Source organism: Rhinolophus sinicus, linkage group LG16 (genome assembly GCF_036562045.2).
Source record: "Rhinolophus sinicus isolate RSC01 linkage group LG16, ASM3656204v1, whole genome shotgun sequence".
In the NCBI taxonomy this organism is placed as follows: domain Eukaryota; kingdom Metazoa; phylum Chordata; class Mammalia; order Chiroptera; family Rhinolophidae; genus Rhinolophus; species Rhinolophus sinicus.
This window is the reverse complement of record NC_133765.1, coordinates 23161633-23168188: the sequence shown is the minus strand read 5'-3', so window position 1 is coordinate 23168188 and position 6556 is coordinate 23161633. Positions and strand designations below refer to the sequence as shown.

The 6556-nt window shown below is 46.7% G+C and overlaps 1 pseudogene; it reads left to right on the top strand.

Annotated features, from left to right (window-relative positions):
* Window positions 1-1080: 1080 nt before the first annotated feature.
* LOC109460321 (small ribosomal subunit protein eS17) lies at window positions 1081-1487 on the top strand (annotated as a pseudogene).
* Window positions 1488-6556: the final 5069 nt, after the last annotated feature.

The window sequence follows — 6556 nt, the reverse complement described above, 5'->3', positions numbered from 1 at the left end:
CATCCAGTCTGTTGGTGATTCCTTCTAGTGCATTCTTCTTTTTAGGTATTGTATTCCTCACTTCTGACCGGCTCTTTTTTATGATTTCTATGTCCTTTTTTATGCCTGCTATTGTTGAAGTTCTCACTAAGTTCCTTGAGCATTGTTATAACCATTGTTTTGAGCTCTGTATGTGGTAGGTTGCTTGCCTCCATTTCATTTAGTTCTTTTTCTGGAGTTTTCTCCTGTGTTTTCATTTGGGATGCATTTCTTTGTTTCTTCATTTTGGTTGCTTCTCTCTTTGTTTCTATGTATGAGGTAGATCTGCTACATCCCCCAGTCTTGGCAAGGTGGCCTTATGTAGTAGGTGACCTGTGGGGTCATGTGGCACAGTCTCCCTGGTCACCAGCACAGGGTGCTCCAGAAATGTCCCTTGCATGGGTTGTGTGTACCCTCCTGTTATAGTTGAGCTTGGTTGCTATTGGCACGTCAGTGGGTGAGATTGACTTCCAGGCTGATTGGCTGTGGGTTTCACCACGTACACAGCTTATGGGCTGCTGTGTGTGGGGCTGACCCCACTGAGTGGTATTCACCCCAGTAAGCTCTGGTGCCTGTTGAGACTATCCTTTGGATGCGCCACTTGTGGGGCTAATTGGGCGGTGTTCTGCTGTGGTCTGAAGCCAGCCTCCAAGTGTGTGGGTTCTGGGCCCTCTTGAGGGGCTCCAGTGCACTGCCTGTGACTGGCCAGGGACTATTGGGTAAAAGCTACAAAGAGATCCATCATTGTTTGCTGCTTCTGCTAACCCTGGAGACATGTGGGAGAGGCTACTCTGAGAACCAAGGACATCTACCACTAATATTGGGCCACAAAATGCCAGGACACCCCAAGGCCTGCTGCTACCTTCCAGCTTCCTTAAAATTCAGCCACTAACAAAGCTTCGTGTGGTACACAAGCTGGGCGAGGCAGGGTCTCAGAGAGTCACTACAGTGGGAAGAGTTGTGGTCACCAGGTTACTGTAAATTCTAGTTTGGTGCCAGTGCTGAGCCTGAAGCTACTCAGCAAAAGTGACAGAGCAGGTCTTTCACCAGGGACCTGCCAAGATGGGCTGCCTTTGCACTAAGACTGTGAAGAAGGTGGCCCAGGTCATCATCGAGAAGTATACACGCACCTGGGCAATGCCTTCCACACCAATAAGCACGTGTGCGAGGAGATCGCCATTGTTCCCAGCAAGAAGCTCTACAACAAAATAGCAGGTTATGTCACACACCTGATGAAGCGGAATCAGAGAGGTCCCGTAAGCGGTCTCTCCATCAAGCTGCAGGAAGAGGAGAGAGAAAGGAGAGAGAATTCTGTTCCTGAGGTCTCAGCCCTGGGTCAGGAGATCATTGAAGTTGATCCGGACAGTAAGGCAATGCTGAAGCTCTTGGACTTGGGCCGTCTGGCCACCCTGCAGCTCCCTCAGCCTACAGTTGGGATGAATTTCAAAACACCTCGTGGAGCCGTTTGAATCTTCCTTCTGTGCTGTCATAGTTTCAATAAAACATGGACAACCAAAGGAAAAAAAAACACAACAAAAAGTGTCAGAGCACACTGAGGCCAGTCGTCCCCTGCCTGGGGTCTGTCAGACTCCGATAGTTTTCTGACAAAGAATGAGATGCATGTGGGGCTAGCTGCTTGTGGAGAAAGGGCCTCGGGGTAGTTGGGTGGGGTAGGGCGCAGTGAGTCAGTGGGGCGGGCCTGCAGAACTCGTCAGACCAATTAGATTCAGTTTTGGTGTAAGTGTAGGGGGCGGGCTCAGCATAGAAAGATGGCGCCTGCCTGCCGGCTGCACGGGAGAAGGACCCCCACACAGAGAAATGGCTACTGTCCTCCAGCCCTCAACATGAAACAGCACAACTCAGTCTGTAGCCCTCATATGTCTCTCATACCCCCTGAGTTACTGTCCCTCTGCTGGAGCCCAAAGTGAGTGCCTGGGAGTGAGAGAGACTGTGCCCTGGGCCTTTAAGAGGATGCCTGAGTTTCCTGCTGCTTTCTTTTCCACCAGGATGGTCGGAATCTGCACTGTTTTTCACAGCCAGATATTGTGGGGACTTTTCTTCCCAGCACCAGTACTGGGCTGGGGAGGCCAGCCTGGGGCTGGGGTTTCTTGCTTCTCTGAGGGGAACCTCCCAGGATATCCCTCCCAATTTTCATCCACCACACGGAAGTTTGGGGTTAGCCAATTCCGCATCTCCACCCCTCCTACCAGTCTTGACGTGGCTTTTTCTTTATATCTTTAGTTATAAAACTTCTGTTCAGCCAGACTTAAGGCGGTTCTCCAGGTTGGTTGTTTTATAATTTTGTTGTGATTTTAGTTTGTCCACTGAAGGGAGCAGGCACGGTGTTTATTATCTACTCCGCTATCTTGGATCTCCTCTCTTCCTTGTCATACTTCCCTTCCCTCCTACCAAATTAACCACCTGTCATGCAAATACTCACTCTGGGTCTGCTTCTGAGAGCATCCAGTTTAAGATAAACCCCTGATGTAATCTGGAGAAGATAGAGAAGACTGCCCAGAGTAAGTGAATTTTATTTGTTGTTACATTTCAAAAACTAAGATGTCTTTTACAGTCAGTGAAATGCTCAAGCTTAAGTTTACTTTTAGGTCAATTTGATAAAAGTATGCCCTTGTGTAACCTACACCCCTATCAAGTGAGAGCATGTCCATCACGCCAGAAAATTTCCTTGTGCCTCTTCCCAGGCTATCCCCCCATCCCCAGAAGCAAGCACTCATCTGATTTCTATTACTGTAGGTTACTTTTTTCTAGTCTAGAACTTGTAAACGGAATCATGCAGGAAATACTCTTTTGTGTCTTGTTTCTCTCACTCAGCAGAATGCTTTTGAGAGTCACCGACACTGTAGCTTGTGTCAATAGCTCATTTCTTTATTTTATTTTTTGTTGTTGGTTTGTATGAATATTCCACGGTTTGTTTATCCATTCTCCTGTTGATGGACATCGGAGGTATTTCCAAGTTTTGCCTGTCATGAATCAAGCTGCTATGAACATTCTTGCACAAGACTTTATGAGGACCTATGTTTTCATTTCTTTTAGGTAAATTCCTTGGAGCAGGATTAATTGGTCATATAAGTGGTCATTAATTGGTCATTAATTGGTCAGTGTAAGTTTGACTTTTTAAGAAGCTGCTAAATAGTTTCCATAGTGGTTATACCATTTTGTACTCCCACCCACAATACATGAGCATTCCAGTTCCTCCCCATCCCTGTCAACATTTGATGTCCTTGGTATTTTTCATGTTACCCATTCAACTGAGAGGGCAAGGGCAGGCTGACCTTTGAAGGGCAGGTGAATAAAGGCTCCCAGAGTGTCAGCATTACCCAAACAGCATCACAGTTGCCAAATACAGGTGATTTGTTTGACAGTTTCAAGGAACAGTGAAACCCCCCCTATGGAGAGTCAACTCTCAACACCTTTTTTCTTTCCTTTTTTTCCCTCTTTTCCATTCTGTGCTGACAGCAGACAGCACGCCCCTAGGGCTCAGGCCAAGACGTCTAGCTGTAAGCTCTTAAGTCTTTCAGGTGTGAGCAGGTAATTTTCTTTGTTTTTTTTTGGGCTTTAAAAATTCTTTTCTTTCTGCTTCTGTTGGACCAGGGGAATCAGATAATTTACAGAGTGCAGGCAATTTTATGAGAAGTTTAAAAGCAAATCCATCTGGACTGAGTTACGATGTGCTGATGGCTCAACACCTTACGCGTATGCATCCAGTGAACTGCAGAATGGGAAGTCAGCACCAACAGTGACCAATTTCGCATCCTGACCTTCCAGGCATGCTGGGCTCTCTGAGGCTGCTTTTTGGAAAACTCACTCCACTGCTTGAAGCTATTCGTTGGCTCCCATCATCAAAAGAACGAAACACACACTCCACAAACCTTCTAGTGAAAGGTATTCTCCATCTCCTTCCTCTCTGTTCCAGTTCCACTGACTTTGTTGGGTGTCTCAAATACACCAAGCTCACGCCTGCCCCAGGGCCCTTGCACTTGCTGTCTCTTTGCTTGGAACACTCTACCTGCTCTTTCTGGGTGGACTTCTTAACCATGGGTTTCAGCTTTTCAGCATTATTGCCACTTCTTCAGAGATTATCTTCCCTAATCACTGAATCAAACTCATTTCTTTATATAACTAGACTCTTAGTCTTTTTGTTACAAATAAAGTACGTGTCAGAGACACAGGTCTTCCCCTCCGCCAATCTAGAGGGACAAGAGGCAAGTGCCAACAACCCGCTTCTGGTTTGACGGTGCAGTCATACACCTACTTCTGTTGGGAACACAATGAGGCCTGTGCAGCATCATTCCCAGGCCTGTCCATTACCAGGTAAGATAATCGTCAGAATACTGTGATTCCCTTTGGAAGTTATTGCCACAGGACACGGCAACCATTGCTAAAGTCTTAAGAATTGTTTCCAGACCCCTTTGCTCACAGTGTACTTTGAAGACAAGTTGTGAACATTATACATATTCACAGGAGCCTTAACAGTTATAAATATTGCTCTGAAAAATGAGACTGTGTGCTCCTAAGAATATTCTCAATCTCACATCTTATCAAATCTGGTTTTTGAACTTTTTTTTTCTAAAGCAGGAGGGTATCTAGGCCTTGGTCACTGCAGCAGAAAAGAACCTTCCCCTTCAGCTCCTTCTGTGATGTCCTCTCTTAAGGGTGAAGACTCAGCATTGTTAAGGACAGGCTCTGAGATTCATTATTTGTCATTCTAACAAAACAGCTGGCTCCTAGAGCTCAATTTTACTAGCAGACATGAAGAAGGGGATTTAAAAATATAGGCATCTTTATCTAATAATAAAATAAGGGTCATATACCTTGGGTTTTTAAAAGAACCATCGTACTCTAATTCATTTATTTGGTTATTTTCTTCTCTGGTTTCCCCATGAAATGATGAACTCCATGGCAAAGCTATGCATGTCCCCTTCATAGCTATAATCTCAGCAACTAGCACATAATAGGTGCTCAGTAAACATTTGTTAAACTGATGAATGGATGGATGGATGAATGGTATGCTACTTGGGCAAGAATACCAAGAAAATGCTCCCACCAATCATGATGTTTATTGAGTCCTCCGTGGGTGGGGAGGGGTCTTCTGTTCTCAGTAAATCTTGGTGTTTTGCTAAGGAAGGAAATTTCACACACACACACACACACACACACACACACACACACACACTTATAACTCTTCCTACTCTTCTCTCTTCAGCTCCCACGTGGCTAAACCAGCACAATCCAGGGGAAAACATCCCCTATCACCACACAAAAAGGTGACTTTGACCCTTTTGGGCTCCTGTTTCTGGGAGAACAACCTTTCCACTCTCTATCTTCCAGAGATGTTGCAGTCATAGCCGTGAGAGTATTTTGAAAAGATCATGTGACTTTCAGAGAGGAGAGGCTAGCCATTATAACCAGGGGTCAGTGGGGTCCTGTTTGTCTCATTCTTGTTTCATTTCAGGGTGTCAGAGGCCCCACTGGGATGCACACACCATCCACGACCCTGGCGTCTCCTGAGTGAGCTTTCTGAAGATGTCTCAGCAGCACATGACTCCCAGAATCCAGGCGCATCTGAGGGACACCCATAGGCAAAGTGGTTTTCAAATGGTGTCAGGGGCTCTCGGGTAGGGCGGTTAGATTTAACAAATAAATTCTAATTTTCTAGGCCGAGGAGTATAATTGGAGAGAATAAGAGAAACTCCATTCCTTACGCAACTCCCAAATTTTGTCTTGGCTTAGCTGGTCCTACGTCTTGTGTTTTCTTGTATTTAAGGCAGGTAGAGTCTTGTCTCAGTCGTGGTTCCCCCAAAGCAGAGCCTGAGACAAGGGTTGCGGTGCTGGGATTCAGTTGCAAAGAAGTGCAAGAAGCAGGAGTGAGGGAACAGAAGACCAGAAAGGAGGGCGAGCCAACACCCAGGGAGGTTTGGAGCTGCTCATCGCTGTAGGAAGTAGGGTCGAGCCTGCCAGACATGCTTTGAGGATCTGTGCCTAGAGGGCTTCAGGATTGTCTCTCTGAGGGATGGGGCGGGGGGGCAGCATTCATCCCCCAACTCCCGTCCCTTGCTGGAGGATTCCCCTCGGGCTGTGAACTCCCCCATTTCCCAGCTGTACCTGCAGGAGAACTGAGCTGTTTCTTCACCTTTGGAGGACACCCAAGGCAGCAAAGGGAGGCAGCTCCCTGGCTTGTCCTTGAGATGGGTCATGGCCAGCGTGAGTGGAACTGTGTATGGAACAGGGACATGGAAACCTGAGATGGGCCAAGGGGATGTGATACAGGCATACAGTCTGTCATCAGGTATCAATGCTAAGGATGGCAACAGAGTCAGTCTAGAATCGCGGTCAGGGAAGTGAGCTCTGGAGCTAGAGACTGCCTAGGCTCAAATTCCAGTGCCATTCTACAGCATTGGGACAGTTCCTTAGCCTCTTTGAGCCTCAGCTTCCTCATCTGTACAATGGGAACAAGCCCAGTGCCTCCGTCCTAGAGTGAATGTTGGTTGGAACAAGACACAGGAAGTTCTTAGCACAG